The sequence below is a fragment of the Macrobrachium rosenbergii genome, chromosome 40 (assembly GCF_040412425.1).
Source record: "Macrobrachium rosenbergii isolate ZJJX-2024 chromosome 40, ASM4041242v1, whole genome shotgun sequence".
Lineage (NCBI taxonomy): Eukaryota > Metazoa > Arthropoda > Malacostraca > Decapoda > Palaemonidae > Macrobrachium > Macrobrachium rosenbergii.
In genome coordinates this window covers 18,138,852-18,160,068 of record NC_089780.1, presented here as the reverse complement: position 1 = coordinate 18,160,068, position 21,217 = coordinate 18,138,852, and the positions used below count along the sequence as shown (strand labels likewise).

At 35.1% G+C, this 21,217-nt stretch overlaps 1 long non-coding RNA gene across 1 annotated transcript in view; it reads right to left on the bottom strand.

Moving 5' to 3' along the window:
• LOC136826199 (uncharacterized) overlaps window positions 1-21,217 on the bottom strand; it is a 708,350-nt gene that overhangs the window by 267,373 nt on the left and 419,760 nt on the right. The gene's annotated exons all lie outside the window — the stretch shown is intronic.

Below are 21,217 nucleotides of genomic sequence, written 5' to 3'. Positions count from 1 at the left end.
ACAGACTCCTCTAAAGTGATTGGGGATAGTAAATGGATTATGCTGTACGTACCACTGAAATGAAAAAAAAAGAAATATAAAAGAAAGACACTTAATGTGAGAGCTATGAAATAACAGAAATTTAAGTACAGAAATTTAAGTAAAACTGATTTTTCAGTTGGCGGTTATGTTTAAGGAGAATTGACAAACACTAAATGGAGATAAAAGATATTAACCCCATGGCAAGCAGTTAGTACTTGACAATTAAGAAAAGGACCATGACTTAGAATATATATATATATATATATATATATATATATATATATATATATATATATATATATATATATATATATATATATATATATATATATATATATATATATATATATATATATATATATAATGAAGAAAGCAGTTGTAGCAAAGCGGTGCGTTTGTATTACAACTACGTACAACTGTAAAATTGTAGTGGCCAGGAGACTGCCCCCCTTCCAATAATTGGGTTACAGCTGATTCATAAGACGACCGCCCACTACTTTAGCGGCGCCTGACCAGAATATTACGTCGTCCCCGAGGTCACGTTAGATGACGTAACTGAACTTTCTATAGACCACTATGGAATGTTTTGTATACAGAGCTGGAAGTCATCTGGTTTAGCGAGGAGCTGAAAGTCATCTGGTTTAGTGGGGAGCTGAAAGTCACCTGGTTTAATGAGGAGCTGAAAGTCATCTAGTTTAGTGAGGAGCTGAAAGTCATCTGGTTAGTGAGGAGCTGAAAGTCATGTGGTTTAGTAAGGAGCTGAAAGTCATCTGATTTAGGGAGGAGCTGAAAATCATCTGGTTTAATGAGGAGCTGAATGTCATTTAGTTTGGTGAGGAGATGAAAGTCATCTGGTTTCGTGAGGAGCTGAAAGTCATCTGGTTTAGTTAGGAGCTGAAAGTCATCTGGTTTGGTGAGGAACTGAAAGTCACCTGGTTTAGTGAGGAGCTGAAAATCACCTGGTTAGTGAGGACCTGAAAGTCATCAGGTTAAGCGAGGAGCTGAAAGTCATCTGGTTTAGTGAGGATCTGAAAGTCATCTGGTTTAGCGAGGAGCTGAAAGTCATCTGGATTAGTGGGGAGCGGAAAGTCATCTGGTTTGGTGAGGGCTGAAAGTCATCTGGTTTAGAGAGGAGTTCAAAATTATCTGGTTTAGTAAGAAGCTGAAAGTCATCTGGTTTAGCGAGGAGCTGAAAATCATTTAGTTTAGTGAGGAGCTGAAAGTCATCTGGTTTAGTGAGGAGCTGAAAGTCATCTGGTTTAGTAAGGAGCTGAAAGTCATCTGGTTTGGTGAGGAGCTGAAAGTCACCTGGTTTAGTGTGGAGCTGAAAGTCACCTGGTTAGTGAGGAGCTGAACGTCATCTGGTTAAGCGAGGAGCTGAAAGTCATCTGGTTTGGTGAGGAGCTGAAAGTCACCTGGTTTAGTGTGGAGCTGAAAGTCACCTCGTTAGTGAAGACCTGAAAGTCATCTGGTTAAGCGAGGAGCTGAAAGTCATCTGGTTTAGCGAGGAGCTGGAAGTCATCTGGTTTAGTGGGGAGCTGAAAGTCACCTGGTTTAGTGAGGAACTGAAAGTCACCTGGTTTAGTGAGGAGCTGAAAATCACCTGGTTAGTGAGGACCTGAAAGTCATCAGGTTAAGCGAGGAGCTGAAAGTCATCTGGTTTAGTGAGGATCTGAAAGTCATCTGGTTTAGCGAGGAGCTGAAAGTCATCTGGATTAGTGGGGAGCGGAAAGTCATCTGGTTTGGTGAGGGGCTGAAAGTCATCTGGTTTAGAGAGGAGTTCAAAATTATCTGGTTTAGTAAGAAGCTGAAAGTCATCTGGTTTAGCGAGGAGCTGAAAATCATTTAGTTTAGTGAGGAGCTGAAAGTCATCTGGTTTAGTGAGGAGCTGAAAGTCATCTGGTTTAGTAAGGAGCTGAAAGTCATCTGGTTTGGTGAGGAGCTGAAAGTCACCTGGTTTAGTGTGGAGCTGAAAGTCACCTGGTTAGTGAGGAGCTGAACGTCATCTGGTTAAGCGAGGAGCTGAAAGTCATCTGGTTTGGTGAGGAGCTGAAAGTCACCTGGTTTTAGTGTGGAGCTGAAAGTCACCTCGTTAGTGAAGACCTGAAAGTCATCTGGTTAAGCGAGGAGCTGAAAGTCATCTGGTTTAGCGAGGAGCTGGAAGTCATCTGGTTTAGTGGGGAGCTGAAAGTCACCTGGTTTAGTGAGGAGCTGAGAGTCATCTGGTTTAGTGAGGTTTAAGTACAAAGTGCCAGTGATAAAGAATCCTATTTAATGTTGGAATAATAGGAAAGATAGTTTTTTTTTTATCTCAATTTAGATAATATTTATTTTTGGGAGAGTGTTGTAGTCGAATGTTTAGTAATGAAATTTAGTCATGACGATTTTCGATCGATCGATCGACAGAGAGAGAGAGAGAGAGAGAGAGAGAGAGAGAGAGAGAGAGAGAGAGAGAGAGAGAGATAGGGGAACATCCTTATGAACAATTTAGAATAAAGTAACCATATGAATTTCATTGGATAATTTCCGGCATTAATGAATGTAAAACTTATAAAATTACATTATAATGTGAGAGTTCATTTGTCTCTCTCTCTCTCTCTCTCTCTCTCTCTCTCTCTCTCTCTCTAACCCTCACGATCAACGTCCACCAGAGCTGTACGAGACCCTATTCAGGATTCACGGAAGACAGGTCAAAGTTCACATCACCACTGACTTTACCCTTTCTGCGAAGACCTCCCCTTATCATTTTCTTGGATATCTCAGGCAGTCTTAGTTCTTTAATTGAAATTTATTAGTTAATTCTAAAGTTGAGTTAATTTCTTAGTCTTTTTAATGCAGTATTTAGTATAAGAAAAGAAGGAGTATTGATTCCGAAAAGGAATGGAATTTTTATTCCGAAAAGGAATAGAGTCTGTATTCCGAAAAGGAATGGAATCTTTATTCCGGAAAGGAATAGAGTCTGTATTCCGAAAAGGAACAGTCTATATTCCGAAAAGGAATGGGGTCTTTATTCAGACAAGGAATGGAGTCTAGGTGTAAAATTTATGGCTCTTACTTGAACTGAAGGGGGAAGAATTATTCCCATACTTCAGAATGGATAAGAAATGGAACACTGGTTTTTTACAAAATCTGATAATAGTTAATATAAAAAAAATTCAATTTCGTCACGCCTTTCTTGAGTTGAGGAAAGACATGAGAAATAAAGTTTATAAGCCGGAAGTGAGACAAAATCTGTTATTCAAGATAATATAAAAATCAAAACCCGTATAAAAGTTATTCGACTGAAAATGATATCTCTAGTTAACATGTTTTTCAAATATTTGAGTGTTATGAAACATTTTATCTGGGATGAGAGAGAGAGAGAGAGAGAGAGAGAGAGAGAGAGAGAGAGAGAGAGAGAGAGAGAGAGAGAAAATGTGTGTCAGTAGGACTGACAGGGAAAGAGATTAGGTGAATAAAAGATGATAAATAAAAGAAGTTCACTACTTACATTAACGTGCGACATTTCATTCACCTCTTATTCTTTTTAGCTATTTCTCTTCCTCCAGAGAGAGAGAGAGAGAGAGAGAGAGAGAGAGAGAGAGAGAATGTGTCAGTAGGAGGGACTGAGCAAGACTAACAGGTAAAGAAGGAAAAATAAAAATGAGAGAGAGAGAGAGAGAGAGAGAGAGAGAGAGAGAGAGAGAGAGAGAGAGAGAGAGAGAGAGAGCGTGAGAGAGAACGAGAGAGAGAGAGAGAGAGAGAGAGAGAATGTCTGTCGGAGTGACAGGGAGAGAGATTAAAAGATAAATAAAAGATAAAAATATAAAAGAACTTCCCAACTTTCATTAACGTAGGACATTTCATTCACCTCTCAATATTCCTAGCTACTTCTCTCTCTCTCTCTCTCTCTCTCTCTCTCTCTCTCTCTCTCTCTCTCTCTCTCTCTCGCCGTCGTTATAATTAACGTCAATCAGTCCTCCGGAGACTCAATCTGACCTTTCCGGAAGGCCGGTCAAAGGTTACATGTTTAATGACCTCCTCTGGACAGCGACGTCTTCCTTCAGTCATGGAATGAAGGAGACATTCCTCCTCCTCCTCCTCCCCCTTCCCCATCCTGGACTGCTGATGAAAGCATTTGGAAAAGAAATGAGAAGTTCGTATATTTCTCAGCGCTGAAAGCCAATCGAGGAGATATACGAGTGAGGAGATATATGAGTATGTAGTATAAAATCTCTCTCTCTCTCTCTCTCTCTCTCTCTCTCTCTCTCTCTCTCTCTCTCTCTCTCTCTCTATATATATATATATATATATATATATATATATATATATATATATATATATATATATATATACAGATACATACATATATATAAATATATATAGGCCTATATATAATTATATTTATATGAATGTCTTTTATCGTAATCCAGCAGCATACTATGAATATAAAAAGGCCCATAAAACACTATATACACGTTGCAACCAAATATTTCGGAACCTTCTTCTGTCTCCCTCAAAAGACTTCAAGGCTAACCCCTTTTATAATGAAAATATTAACCTGGGAAGTTTGAGGAGGATGAATGAAGTTCCATGTGTGATGGAGATTGTATAAAGTTAGATTGGATGCGAACATGAATTAATTGCATTGATATTAAATATATTGCGATTCTGTATTTGTGGAGAGATGAAGTTGGCCTTACACTGGCCACAATTCATCACTGACCTCAGGAATGGCACTCAAAAGAATACAAAGTTGCAGTAGTTTAACTTACGACCAACCCGCCAGTATTCGATCAGGGTGCGCCGACACTACAGGAAAATATGTCATAAACACGTAGGCAACTTATCGCATACATGTCACAAACATGTTGAAAATAAATCAACGACCTCAGGTGGAGAACAATCCTTTGACAAATGATAGAAAATATTATGATGGACTGATTAGAACTAACAGTAATTCGTTGACTTGTATTCAATTTGTTAGTGAAGTCTGCGGTTAGTTACCGACATGTTTTTGACATTTTACTGAAGTGTGGACGCATCTTAAGGCGTGTGTTTTTATGTGCATGTTTCCCTGTTAATGTATGCATAAGCAGAAGGTTCATAGTAAATATAAAAAAAAACTCCATAGAATATACCTAAGGGCTTTTGGTAAGCAAAATTGCAATTATTGTGGATCAAAGCACGGAAACAAAAAATAACATCTTTACCGCAAGCAACAATTATTCTTCACTTCATATTCTTTCCCCCAAAATGAAACTTTCCTAATTTAACATTCCATTTCTAATTATATTTTTCATTCGTTGCTCTCCCTTCCCTCTTCCCACTGAAGAGTTTTCCTACTCCGTTTCCATATTTTTTCATCGAAGTTCCCCCTTCTATTTTTATGATGTCGCCTTGTCTCTCTTTAATTAATTCAGAGGTAATACATGTTCCCCTAAGGCTAACGTAACCCTTTTCTGTCATTTATATATGTATTTTTTTTTACCTCTAATCCTTTATCGAAAATTGGTTCATTCTGTCTAAGATAATATAGTATCGTCATTTTTGGATCGGTGTTGTATCTTCACTCATTTCTGGTGTAAGTCTTAGCTTCCTAATTTCCTCCACTCATTTCTGATGTAATTGTTTTTCATCCTTTGTCGAAGATTGCTTCATTCTGTCTGAGATGGACAATAATTATTTTTGCATAAGTGTTATATTTTCAGTCATTTCTGATATGATTCTCATCTTTCTAATTTTCCTCGCTCATTTCTGATATAATTCAAAGCTTCCTAATTTTATTCACTCATTCCTGATCTGATTCTCAGCTTTCTAATTTTCCTCACTAATTTATGGTATACTTTTAGCTTCTTGGAGTTCTTCATTCATTTCTGAAATAATCCATAACTTCTTAATCTCCTCCACTCATTTCAGATATAATTCTCAGCTTCCTAATTTTCCTCACTCATTTCTGAAATAATACATAACTTCCTAATTTACTTCACTCATTTTTTATATAATTCTTAGCTTCTTAATTGTCTTCGCTCATTTTTGGTACAGTTCTTAGCTTCCTAATTTTCTTCACTTATTTTCCTTTACCTCACGTTTACACTGGAATCTCTTTACAAAACTATTCATTGCTTCAAGCAATACCAAAGGTCACTGTAAATAATCTTTCAAAAGAATATTTTCCCTTTCCCAACACTAACTAACTCACAGCTTACCCACCCACCTACCTAAAACCACAGTCTTCCCCATATAGATTTCCCCATGCCATTCTTTTTCCCCCCTTCATTGTCAACGTGGAGGGACCCAGGTGTATCTGAGAGGGGTTACCTGTGAAAGTATATGATCTGCTCGTCAATACCTACTGCTTTATTGTTCGAATATAAAACCATGGATTTTTACTTGAAGGTCTGAACTGAAGTCCATCTCTTTTTTTATACGTTTCTTTCTTTTCTTTTAATATTACTCTCGGTTAATTGGTTGCAGGGCAAAACTGATGCATTCTCGGAATTGCAAAAGATTTTTGACCTTTTACTTGCAATGTGCTTGTTTTTATTAGCCTGGTCAATGTCACTTTTTTTAAAATAAGCAGGCAATTGATGAATTTTACGATACCGTTTTGTCCTGAATGATATCTCTTTGACTACGCTAATTGTATTTCTATGTTGAAAAACGTTTCAGGAATACAAGTTGATAATTGACTTTATTTTATATTCTAGATTATTTAACCCAAATTTAACTTGCGAATGTTCCGCTCATAAAGTAATATTCTCGAATAAAAGTAATATCACACTTAACATAACAAGCAGAATATTGCTAAACACTGGGAACGAAAAGAAATATTTGCATTATAAATAACATTCTTAAAGTTATTTCTTGTATTATTTTTTACAGACATTAAACGTAATTAAATAAAGAAATATTACTCCTACGATAAAAATTGCTTTTCATATAGAAGTCTCTAATTAAACCTGACCCGAAACGTCCTTTATCTCTTCTGAAAGTAATATTTTACGTAACATAACAAACAGGATATTACTAAAAATTTTGCACGGAAAGAAATTTTAGCAATATCAACAACATTCTGATGATTCAAGCCTGTTACTGAATAAGTACCAAAACGCTTTTATTATTTGTCACAGGACATTAAACGTAACTAAAGTAAGAAATAAAAATTGTTCTGTATATAGAATCTCTAATTATTATTGACCCGAAACATTTTTATATAATACTCTTTGCACATCACTCACCTCTTCTGAAAGTGTAAAAAAAAAAAAAGACACAGAACTGCACTTCATAAATGTCTGTTCGCGCATGCGCACGACTACATTGTCAGATCCCATAAAATGTCCAGTCCTTCTCATTTAAGCCTGAACTATGCCTAAATCATGCCTATTACTGTATGTCAATGTACCTCTCTTCAACTGTGTGGCTTCGAAACCTGATAGATGATATGCAAACTCATTGTAATCATAAATGGATAAATCAAAATGACCAAAAATGAAAAAGTGAATAACTAGACTCGAGTTAATCATTTACTAAACCCAACTGAAATTGTAAAGGATCAAAATCCACAGATGCAAAAAAAAAAAACTTCTCTACTTTATTCAAAAATTATTGTTCATTTCAAATTTCCCTTAGAAAACTTTTCACAGTAAACATTCACTTTATGATATTTTCCTTTATCCCTTTGCCTCTCCAAATTTCAAACTGGAGTTTCCCCCTCCATTTTTTTATTTCTATAAAAAAATTCTCCTCTGTTACCCATCCCATCAATAGAGCGATTTTTATTATACACTTTTTGCCTCTAATTAATTCAGAAGCAATGGAAATCCCTTTTAGCAAAAGCGTATCTATTCTGTGACGTTTTCAGCATTTTATACATTATATATAAATTCCCCCCAACTCCTACATTCCACTACCAAAACCGACACATCTTGACATCACATATACAGTATACAGGAAACACATACACACTCAGTATACAGGAAACACATACACACCCTCATACACACAGGACTGGACATCTCGTAACTGTATCTGTATAACGTTAGTGGAGAAAGCTGCTACGGTCCAGAGGAGGTCACTGGATATTTGACCTTTGACCGGCCTTCCGGAAACGCCGAATTGGGTGACCAGCCAGCGCGACCTGGTTGATGTTAATGATAATGATTAAAGGGCTTGAGAGAGAGAGAGAGAGAGAGAGAGAGAGAGAGAGAGAGAGAGAGAGAGAGAGAGAGAGAGAGAGAGAGAGAGTTGAAAAGGGCTGAGGGAATTGGGACAAGCTGAAAGCCTAGGTATGAGGGGAATGGTCTGATGGAAGTACCAGTAGTACATGCGTCCTGTATCGATCGTTTCTTCACACACGCACAAGCGCAAATACGCACGCACTCACACACACACACACACACACACACACACACACACATATATATATATATATATATATATATATATATATATATATATATATATATATATATATATATATATATATATATATAATCACAAGGGTAATTAATATACATACATGCATATGCACACAAGTATATGTATGTATGTATATCATACATATATATATGTGTGTGTACGTACATATGTATGTAAGCATGTATGTGTGTATGTATATATATATATATATATATATATATATATATATATATATATATATATATATATATATATATATATATATATATATATATATATATTATTCACCCTCATGTTTCATCAACAACAAAGAGCCTCACAAATATGGAGCCTAGTATAAATCATTTCGACCTCATCAAATATGGCACCTTGACCTCTGACCTTTACAGGTCAACCAAGGGTAAGTTATTTATGTGAGAGTTACCCTTATTAAATAATAATGTGAAAGCGTATCACAAATATTAAGCTGGCTGGAATGCGTCGAATCAGCCATATATCTGTGAACCGACACCTTTCGAGATTAAACTTGTCAGCTGTAGTTATTAATGAACTAGTATTATATAATACGCCAATGAAACTACTGCATAAAAGACACCTGAAATATTATGCAGCACCTAACCTGCAAAGAAATTGCAGCACTCTACTATTGACTTATACCTCTCAAAAGATATCTTGAAAATTCCAATTCAATTTCATTGAAAATCTATTTATTCTTCACATCGCCAAACTGTCAGGGGAAAAATAAGGAGAGAAACTGTAAGCAAACAGCCTAATCCATATTGGTAATTTATTACAATTTGTCAAGACTTTTCAGTGCGTAATAAGATCAATAAATCTAGCATATTTTCATTAAGGTAAATTTTATCAGTAAGGAATGACACATGAGAAGCATTTTTGTCTACTGCAACTTCATTCTATTATTCAAGATTCGTCTCTGATGCTGAAAAGTCAGTTGCACACTTTGGGAATTTTTAGATAAAGGTTCGTTTTCTACATGAGTGCAAGGAAGAAGAAGAAGAAGAAGAAGAAGAAGAAGAAGAAGAAGAAGAAGAAGAAGAGAGAGAGAGAGAGAGAGAGAGAGAGAGAGAGAGAGAGAGAGAGAGAGAGAGAGAGAGAGAGAGAGAGAGAGAGAGAGTTTATTGGTTTTCTTCAGAATTTTCTCGAGCAGTGCCGGGTTGGTCAGCTAATATATATATATATATATATATATATATATATATATATATATATATATATATATATATATATATATATATACATATATACATACATACATATACACACACAACCATATGTCATTTGACGTCATATTTTCACATTTTACACTATAAAGTAATTGCCAAAAAGGTTGTACAGCCAAATTGAAGAAAGAAAGCGGAAATGGAGTAAAGTAAAAGGCTAAAATGTGGATGCATACCAGAGAGAGAGAGAGAGAGAGAGAGAGAGAGAGAGAGAGAGAGAGAGAGAGACTCCTATAAAGAAAGTCTCTCCTTCAATAAATGGAAAGTAAAATTGTTCTGACTGACCTGGTCAAACATCAGGCTTTCCTCTCCAATTAGTTATGTTTTTATCTCTGTTTAATTTGAACCATCAGTGATGTTTTTCCTTTTATTTTTGCTTCATGGGCCAGTTGTTGCCTTTACTTAAAAACTCATATTAACGCACTCTTGAATTCCAAATCCACTTGAACATTTTCCTTTCTACTGATTAAAACGCGGCCCTTCTTATGTGCCATACAACAAATAACCTCTGTTTTCCCACTATATTCGTCTCTTTGTTCTGCTTGAGAGAATAACATCTGGAGAGAGCAACATTGCTTTTACACTGACATATGATATCCCAGTTTTTTCCCCATATTTTTATTTCATATCCTCTGCTATCTTTTATTTATCTTTACTTGTCATTCTTCTTTATTTCTTGAGTTGTCTCCCTCGCTCCTTCAAGAGAATTCTGATTAGATTCCCCACCAATATACGGGACTTTTGTTCTTTGCCTCTGTTCTTTAATTAATAAAGAACAAATACTTGAGTCGCTCTCGTACGAAAAACATTTTCGGAGATGTTTTTATCTTTTAATCAAGAGTTTAAAAACGCATAATATTTTCCCGTCCAGATTACTCTTCACGTTTCCTTCTCTACCTTAAATCATTTTTACTTTAAACATACTTAACGCATATCCAGAATTATTAAAAAGAAAAAAATAGTGAAGCCTGAACTCTCTATCACTCATATACCCCAAAAAAGTAATATGGTCCAAAGGTCTTAAAGTATTTGACATTTCTGCCCAAAAATGGAAAACTTCAGTATCTGCAAAATTTTCGAAATTGAGATATGCCACCTACTGGGCTCGTGAAACACTAATAAACAAGTTACTGCAGTTTCAGAATGATTCTTCAATACTGTACTTAGGAGTTCCATTTGCAGTGTCTGCAAAATCAGTAGTAAAGTAAGGGAAAACTGCAGTATCTACCATTTTTCAAAGTTTTGCATTTTTGCAAATACTGCAGTCTTCCATTTTAGGGCAGATTTGACCTGGCTACCTGATATGCTTTATCATGACGAGATAATAAGATCCGGAGATTAGTATCCCTTCATGTATGAGGCTTCAAAACGAAATGTCTCTCCAGACCCAAAGAAACACTGCACTTCACGTATTCTTTAAAATCATTATTCACTCTATCACCTTTACTGGATATTTCCTTTTTTTTTTATTTGCACCATGCTCCTCGTTCTTTCAATTAAAACTCCCCTCCATCACCTGCCTACTTTTATTCCTCAATTAATCAAGAACTGATATTCCCATTAATCCTGAAAGCAAAACTATTTCAGTGGTGTTTATTATTTTTCCCTTATTTCAAGACTTTCATATCGAAGTCAGTAATAGCTGTTTCTCTCACTTTCTAAAGAATTTCATTTTCATTTAGATATCTGTTAATATTTCGTTCGACTACCAAACTACCACCCTCATGATAAATTTATATAAGCAATACAAAAAAGGCCCCCTTCGCTCTTTGAACTGATCATTTCAACCGAGCTTCAGTCTGATTGACATGCCATTTCAACTTGGCCGAAGGCGCTCTCATTTGATCGCCGATTATATGCTGTCATGTTTCGTCTGGTTTATTGCTTTTTTTTAATTCTTATTTTTCAAGGTTTTCCTTTGTACAATTATCAGTTGGACGTCCATATGATCCTTTCGTATAATATACGTTGATCTTTTTTCAGTTTTCCTTTGATGCATCTCTAAATGAAATGTTACCTCTTTATTGTTTAAACAGTTTCGCTGATTAGAAGATGGGCCACTCGAGATATGACCTTTTGACCTGGCCTCCGGAACTGTTGACCTGAATTACAGAACACTAGTTGTCGTCAGTTGCAATGTTTAGAATACAAGTTATCAAGAGAAGATATATAAAGAGAAGAACTGGTACTTAGAGAGAGAGAGAGAGAGAGAGAGAGAGAGAGAGAGAGAGAGAGAGAGAGAGAGAGAGAGAGAGAAATTGCGCTCTTAGCATTTCTATATAATCTTGTAGCTTAAAAAATTGAAAAATTCATCAAATTCGATAGCAGGAACGTGAGAGAAATCACAGAAATTTTATAAAAACAACATGCAACTTTAAAAAAAATTTAACTTAACTTTTAAAAAATTTAACTTTAAAAAAAAACTTAACCTGTCACTATCATATTGACTTGAAACTCCACCAATCTTCGGTTTGAGCAGTTTTAGGAAAAAGTCACGTAGGAATTTGAGTCATGACCTCTGAAGTGACCTCAAAGGTCACACAGCATTCGGGTCAGGCCCTGCAATAGTGGATGGTCATCTTCACAATCAACGTAACTCGATTACTGGCAGGTGGACAAGCCTTCGGCCAGGCCGGTTATTTTCGCTGCTCTGGTACGAAGGCGTACTGTCTTTACTAATATATCAGAATGGTATGGTTATTATTATTATTATTATTTTTATTATTATTATTATTATTATTATTATTATTATTATTATTATTATTATTATTATTATGAGAGGGTGTTTAAAATGATAATTATAGTATCTGTTTTTACTTTTTCAATTTCATATTGTATGTTCAGTTTTCTGTGAGTATTTATTTGAAACACATACACAAACATATATATATATATATATATATATATATATATATATATATATATATATATATATAATGTCTATACTTATTCACCTAATCAAGCGGGGTATAAATTATATTGATTTCCTTGCAACACCCACTTCACATCACGCCATTTTGAGGTCAAAAGGACAAAGAGAATTATGTCAAGTGCAAGGCATTCTATTCTCATCACTACAAACGAAAGGAGCTCGTAATATCAATACTTATAAATTAAAAACTCCACCGTTGCCAACAGCGGTGCTATGCTTTTCAACAAGCAATGTCTACCATTTCGTAACAATCCTTGTAAAGTGACTGATCACAGCTGCAATGTCCAATGCCACTGCTTGACATTATTCCCCTTACTGGGTTAGTGCCGTCAGTACCCCTCATGCGGTGCACTTTAGGCATTACTTAAGGTTCTTTGCAGCGTGCCATCGGCCCCTAGCTCCAACCCCTTTCGTTCCTTTTACTGTACCTCCGTTCATACATATTCTTTCTTCCATCTTACTTTCCTCCCTCTCCTAACAATTGATTCATAATGCTACTGCGAGGTTTTCCTCCTGTTACACCTTTCAAAACATTTGCTGTCAATTTCCATTTCAGCGCTGAATGACCTCATAGGTCCCAGTGCTTGGACTTTGGCCTAAATTCTATATTCAATTCAATTCAATTCAATTTAGACACTGGTTCGTGTAACAGGAAAAGGGATTCAGACAACATGAATAATTTCCTAGATCACGAGTCGCCTTATCTGTTTTGCTGTTCTTTTGAGGTACGGGTGTTGGACAAATCGGACGCTTTAAAATAGATCTAGTGCTACGGTTTACGTTTTCTATGTATGGACAACTTGATGTTTTAGTGTGTATCTGGATATCTGTTGTGTACATACCGGCGTTGTTCATTTAATTATCCAGGCGGGAATATTACTGGATGAAATTGGTATCTTTTTTTTTTTCTTGCATTAGAAAATACAATGAAAAGATGTTTATTTAATAGTGATGATATTGCCCAACATATTTTATATATATATATATATATATATATATATATATATATATATATATATATATATATATATATATATATATATATATATATATATATAAATATGTATATGTATATATGTATATGTATATATATGTATATATATACACATACATACACACATATATATGTATATTATATATATATATATATATATATATATATATATATATATATATATATATATATATATATATATATATATATATATATATATTTACATTATGTTACCATAAATTCAATACAGGAAATAAAGTGAGGGTATTTCTAAGTTTAAGACCAGCTGTATTTGATAAGATTATCTAAATTCTGAATTACCCAATTGGATCAGCTCTACATAGGAATGCAAAATATTAATACTAAGTACTAATTCAGTAGCTTATTTAGACTTGAGCATTTATTCAAGTTATATTTGCTTCCTCTCGGTTATGATATTCAGATTTATTTATATTTATGGTTTCCGTAACTGGAAAATTAAATACAGCCAAGTTTACAGCAATTGCTAAAGAAACTCCGACGCTGGCGACTACTGTCACGCTGTGAAGTCTCCTTTCTTTTTTTTTTTTTTATATCTCCCAACTAAGGAGAAACTCTAACCTTGCTCTCTCTCTACACACTTGTGTGTATTTGTCTTTAAACCTCAATTTCATGTTGAAACATTCTGTCAAATTCAAAAAAAAATATCAAAATTACAGAAGGAGTTTTTTCCTTGATTATGAATTCAATAGAAATGATAAAGAAAAACACCCAAATTACAGTCACTTTAAGAATTTTCACAAATAAGAAGAAATAACAAATGTAGAAGAAATTTTTACCCAGATTAAATATTCCACAGAAAGAAAGAAAAACACCCAAATTATAATTACAATCACAACAGAGCTTCGTAGAAAACAACCTCAGTAAAAAAAAAAACAAGAAACCAATCAAGAACAGAAAACCCCTGACTCAGCGAAATACCTCGATGCGAGCTAATGGACGCACAGACTCCTAATTTGCCTCCCCGCGTCCCCCATCGACTACTGAAAGGTCCTTCAGCAGGACGAGCAGCAGCAGTAGAGGAGTCCCTGGACAGCCAGCCAGCTGAACCCCCTCCCCCACCCCAAGCAGGAGACACTGGGCTCCCGAAATCCCCGCCGGGCCAAAACATCCCTTCCAATAAACGTGATATTCAGACGCGCCGTCTGGCGATGCGATTCCATTGTAAAGGGAATTCAACGAGAGAAATTGGATCACCTCCGCAGTCGTTTGTTTAAGTCTGAAATAGATTTAGTGCCACTTATGACTCGCTGCCTGGAGGAGGAGCGGCCTTCTCTCTCTCTCTCTCTCTCTCTCTCTCTCTCTCTCTCTCTCTCTCTCTCTCTCTCTCTCTGTTTGATTTCGGGGATGAGTCTCGTCTTGCTGTTGAATAGAGGTCGTGGGGACGAACTTTTCATTACAAATTATTCATTGTTCGAAAGGTTTTGACGGCGAGAAGAACCATTTGCTTCTGAAAAAGTCTTCTATATATTTTTTAATACTTTAAAAAGAAATAAAAAAGCAGGTAATTCTTCCACAAGCATAAAAAAATAGAGAGGTAAATTCCCCATATGTATCCATGTCCGCTGATCTAAGTGCAATTGAAATCCTTTTATTTTATACGTATTTTGATGAAAATTGCAGACAACATTTATGCGATTACCCCTTACTGAGAATATCAACTTCGACGAGTTTCAATGAAGATATTATGATAGGAGCAACCCGCCAATTACTAGCATTTTGTTGAGAATGAAATCAATCAAATTCTGTAACACCCAACTGGATATTCTCTTCTTAATAGCGATGCAAAATATGATTACGATATTTACGCTTTAAAAGCATACTGTTAATCCTTATCTATAACCCATAAAAGAAACACATTCCTTTTAAACACGACGAATTCTACAAGGAAAAAACAATTCCCTTTAAGCGTACTGAAAGGGCAAACACATTCTACCTGAGCTTGAGCGATAACGGGAGATAGCTGAACCATCGTCAGAAAGAAGCCAATTGCGAACAAAAGAACGCTGTTCCATTTGTTTGAAAGCCCATCGGGTTCATCAGCAAAGCCATTGTTTGTAGGACGTGCAATCATATTTGCAATGAAGTGAGTGCGATGTAGAAACGTGAAAATAAAATGGTATTTTGTGTAGGTTTTCCAGTGAACGTATTGAATAATGTCTTGTCTTTATTATTCCTGAATTGGTTTGTGAGTGCAATGCAGAAATGAAAATGCAAAACGTGTTTTTTATACATTTTCCAAGGAACGTTTTGAATAATATTCTGTCTTTATTTTTCCTGGATTGATTTGTGACTGTAATGAAGATAAATAAAAAATACAAAACGTGTTTTGTATTGATTTTTGGGTGAAAAGTTTTGAAAATTATTCTGTCTTTATTTTTCCTGAACTGATTTCAGAGTGCGATGTAGAAACATAAAATTACAAAAAGTGTTTTGTACAGATTTTCAAATAAACGTTTTGAATAATATTCTGCCTTTATTTTTCCTGCATCAATTAAAAAGCTGCATAAGCTTTTGCAGTCTTCATAGTACCGTTAGCCTGGCAAAATTCATCTTTCACCGAAGAAGACTTCCGGGGATCAAAATATTGATTTTAATAACAACATACATTTACGCTTGAGGTTTTCCAGTTTACGCGACGAAAGATCTTCCCGCTAAGCTTTTCCCTTTCTTTTCCACTTGCAGACTGATCTTCTCGCTAAGCTTTTCCGTTTCTTCTCCTTTGCAGACTGATCTTCTCGCTAAGCTTTTCCCTTTCTTCTTCATTTGCAGACTGATCTTCTCACTAAGCTTTTCCGTTTCTTCTCCATCTGCAGACTGATCTTCTCACTAAGCTTTTCCGTTTCTTCTCCATCTGCAGACTGATCTTCTCGCAAAGCTTTTTCGTTTCTTTTCCATTTGATGACTGATCTTCTCGCTAAGCGTTTCCCTTTCTTCTCCTCTGCAGACTGATCTTCTCGCTAAGCTTTTCCGTTTCTTTTCCATTTGGAGACTGATCTTCTCGCTAAGCTTTTCCGTTTCTTTTCCATTTGGAGACTGATCTTCTCGCTAAGCTTTTCCGTTTCTTTTCCATTTGCAGACTGATCTCGCTAAGCTTTTCCCTTTTTTTCATTTGCTGATTGATCTTCTCGCTAAGCTTTTCCGTTTCTTTTCCATTTGCAGGCTGATCATCTCGCTAAGCTTTTCCCTTTCCAGACTGATTTTCTCGCTAAGCTCTTCCGTTTCTTTTCCATTTGCAGACTGATCTTCTCACTAAGCGTTTCCTTTTCTTCTCCTCCATTTGCAGACTGATCTACTCCCTAAGCTTTCCCCTTTCTTTTCCATTTGCAGTCTTAAAGTCAAATACACTTGTCAACTCCTCAGGCGAAACATAAAACTTTTTAAGAAATAATAACAGTGACATTTGCATCCAATGTTACTTCAATAGGGACAGATGTTTCCATTTTTATTTCTTTTTTTCACTCGTTTGGATTTACCTGCATTCTTACTGGTGTTTGAATTGGCTAAAGAGTCAAAGGGTTTTTTTTTATTGTATATTCACCGTTTTAATTCAGATTCCCTTTTATTCACTTGTTCGTTTATTAACTATTATTCGAAATGCCTTCAGAATAAATTAAGGTTTTTAATTTATATTCGTATTTTCGACTGACTGATGCTGAGATTTTTCACAGGATAAAGATTTTTTTTGGTGAATATCAACACTATTTATTCTGAAGGCATTTCGAATAATAGTTAATAAACGAACAAGTGAATATAAGGGAATCTAAATTAAAAAGGTGAATATACAATAATAAAAACATTCTTTGACTCTTTAGCCAGTTCAAATACCAGTAAGAATGCAGGCAAATCCATTTTTATGTAAAGTGAACATTCCATCCATCCTATTTATCAGTTTCTGATATGTACTGTATAGTTTCCCTAACGAACTAACTAGACAAACAAAGAAACTGAAACCAAGTTGAATTTTCTTATAGTAAATGAAATAAATACTTTAATTTACTGTAAGATAAAAGCAATTATACTTGATTTATAAAACAGTTCATAAAATGTGGCTAGCATCTCCGATCTGGTTAGCATTTCCCCATTCAAATTTAAAGAATTATTGTGAATATGAAAAATCTCATGTTGTTAATTTTTTAATACTCAATTTCTGATGGTTTATATTAAAAGCTGTTAATTGAGAATTTTCTAATTACATCCTACGACAGAGTTATTTAATAATCCTACTGTCACCATCACGCATCTTTTTCAGTCAAAACTTTCCTCTTTTGAAAATACAGTACAGTAAAACCAAAACATTTCTATACGCAAAGTTATAGGTACAAAATATCAGATATTGGAAGTATTTCAAAAACGAATATTACAGATGAAAGTTTGCAATAAATCAAACCATCTCACTGGCACAGATAAGGTAAAGTGTGATTAAAAGTATTTCAGACCAACTGTCTGCGACTATTAGTAAGGAAAATTTTGAACTGACCGGTATTTTGTTACTAAATTTACATCATCAGGCTGCATCAGTTGAATAACGTAAACTATTTATTAAATCTTTTAATTGAATTTTTCTTTATTTAGAACTTGTGCATAAGTTTAAACTATTGTGCATTTTGAATTTATGTTAATTGCCATTGTTTTATCTCTAAAAATGCCTTGCATATACAAAGTAAAAATGTTTTCTTGCGGTCGAACAAGGGGACTAAATTAATCCGGATCAAGAATATTGAAGAAATGATTTACCCGCCAGTCAAATTTCCAAAAATAAACTAATAATAAAATCTAGAAGCACAAAAAAACACTTGAAGGAGTGATTTCCAATACCGACGAAGCCATCTTATCCGCGAAGCCTGTTCCCTTTAATCCCGAAACGGAGACTGGTATGAAAAACAAATGAATCACAATGAGTCCACACGCTGTATCGAATTAACACTTAATTGACGCCTCCACAATATTTCCGCCACTTCCTTACTTCAACACACAGTAAATAGAATCCTAAATTAAACATGGGCCGATTTCGATTCAATAATATAATTTCAAATTTCTGTACCGACCTATATGTCAATCTATATGCAAATTTTCCTTTCTATCTGAGTAACTTCATCAGCCTCCCTGTTACAATATCGGCCTACAATATATTCGCCGGCTGAAATGCGGGAGCGATTGCGCGCACATGCACGTGAATGTGTGCACGAAAGCTTACGTGCTCACGCACATGTGAGCGCGCACGCACACACACACATACATACATACATATATATATATATATATATATATATATATATATATATATATATATATATATATATATATATATATATATATATATATATATATATATATATAATCACACGTACAATAATTTTTGATAGCTACAAATACGCCTTAACTTCCTTAAACTTTTTTTTATTGTCGCTACAAGCCTTTATCCAGGTGGGGAATAAATGAAGACACGTGGCTGGGTTCGACCCCATGCGCGAATGGTTCTAGAAATGATAAACTAACGCAATTTGCTATGAGGAAAATGCCCATGAAGGTTTATATCTGAGTCATTTTATGTTTTAGTTTCGGTGGATTATGAAACGTACCAGTTTCAATATTCATATGCACATGCGCCGAATAAATTAACTTAAAGAGACAACGAGAGAGCAGCTTCTATTTTCAAATTGTAAAAAAAAAAAATTAAAATGGTATACTTATGTTTGAGAGAGAGAGAGAGAGAGAGAGAGAGAGAGAGAGAGAGAGAGAGAGAGAGAGAGAGAAGAGAGAGATAACTTTCAAGGCACCTGAAAAATAATTCTGGGTCATATATATATATGAAATCGTAACTCACTTCACCATGCACGCATTTAAATTTAACGCTTTTTTTTTTGGAGTTATTGCTCTTCATCCGAAACGGTAAATTTAACGGTAATTCACCTCATTTAAATTAAAAGTCTTCTTAAAGGCACTATTACTCACATGGAAAGCAAAATTACACGATCGTTCATCTCAGACCTACTTTCCAGACACCTGACCTCACGACGCAGGAACAAATACATATCATTAGATCAAGGTCGTCCAGAAACAGCCCTGGGAAGACACTCACAACAAACTCATTGTTTGAGACCAAGTTCTAATCTTTTACTTCCTTTTCCTCGGGGCATTCATGCTATTTGGATTTATTCATTGAAAATATTGGGGATGTGAGGGAAAGAAACGGGGGTTTAGTATTTATGGGCCATATTTCTTCGCGACCGACGATAGAGAGTTAGTTTCGGCGAGTGAATTCATCGGAATTCGTCTTCGGCCGGGCTTTTGTTGGTGGCTGAACTCACGCAAGGAGTCCTGGCGGGAATGCTATCGGGCTTTCTCAAGGCTTTCTGGTCCTGAAGGGAGAACCGGTTTGCATTTACAGATATGCGCTGGACGGGGAATTGGAAAGTCCCGGGGATTACAACGGAGATTTGCTTCCCCTCTTTTCGTGAAATGTGCTTTTTTTTTTTAACCATAATAATTTCTTGGTTTGTGAAAGTTTTATGCAATTTAAATAACACCTTATAACACGTGAAAGCCTTTTTCCAATTGCAGTCCAATAAATTTCTGTTCGCCTTTGCGAGTCAATTACAATAACCTCACAATTCAAATTCTGTTCTTAAGAATGTAGGAAGCAATTAGACTGGGAAAATGTGAATCGGGCCCTCTGTATATAGTATAGCTCTTATGGTGTTACACTGAGAAGGTATCTTAAGATGAAACGGGTGAAATTATGTCTTCTTCCATTATGGTAATGATACACCACAGTTGGCTAACTGCCAGGTACTAAATCACCAACAAATATCAGCGTGGGAACTAAAAAGATTTCTAAAGATGATACGATCATTCATATATATCTTGAAAAACTATACATTAAAAGAAAAATATTTAAAATTGACGTCTCACATAAGGATCAACTTAGGAACTAAAGAATTGTTTAAAAATAGTATAATAATTCAAATATATTAAAAATACATAGATTAAAAGAGAAAAATAAAAAATTGAAATCTCACACAAAGATCAACTTAGGAACTAAAGAATTGTTTAAAAATAGTATATTCATTCAAATATATCTTCAAAAACTATAGATTAAAAGATAAAAATAAAAAATTGAAATTCACACAAAGATCAAATTAGGAGCTAAAGAATTGTTTAAAAATAGTAGAATCATTCAAATATACTTCAAAAAACTATAAATTAAAAGGAAAACATTTAAAGGAATAAAACATCAGGGATACTACAGACTACCGAAACTAATAAAAGGAAAAAGCAAATATCAATATTTACAGTCGGCCCTTTTGAATGGAACAGCAACCGGAAATTGCGCTGTTTATTAATTATCCCTGATTAATGAATGAGAAAACATCCGATTCGGACTGGGATTACTGATGGCCTGCGCTCTCTCTCTCTCTCTCTCTCTCTCTCTCTCTCTCTCTCTTTTCTATATTCCTTTTTATCTTCCGTCCCCCAATCTTTTTGTCTATCTCTCACTCTTTAAAAAATGTTTGAAAGATTGGAAATGATCTATTTTCCGCCGTTTATGATTTAAGGTTGCATAAATTTCGGTGCTAAACATATTTT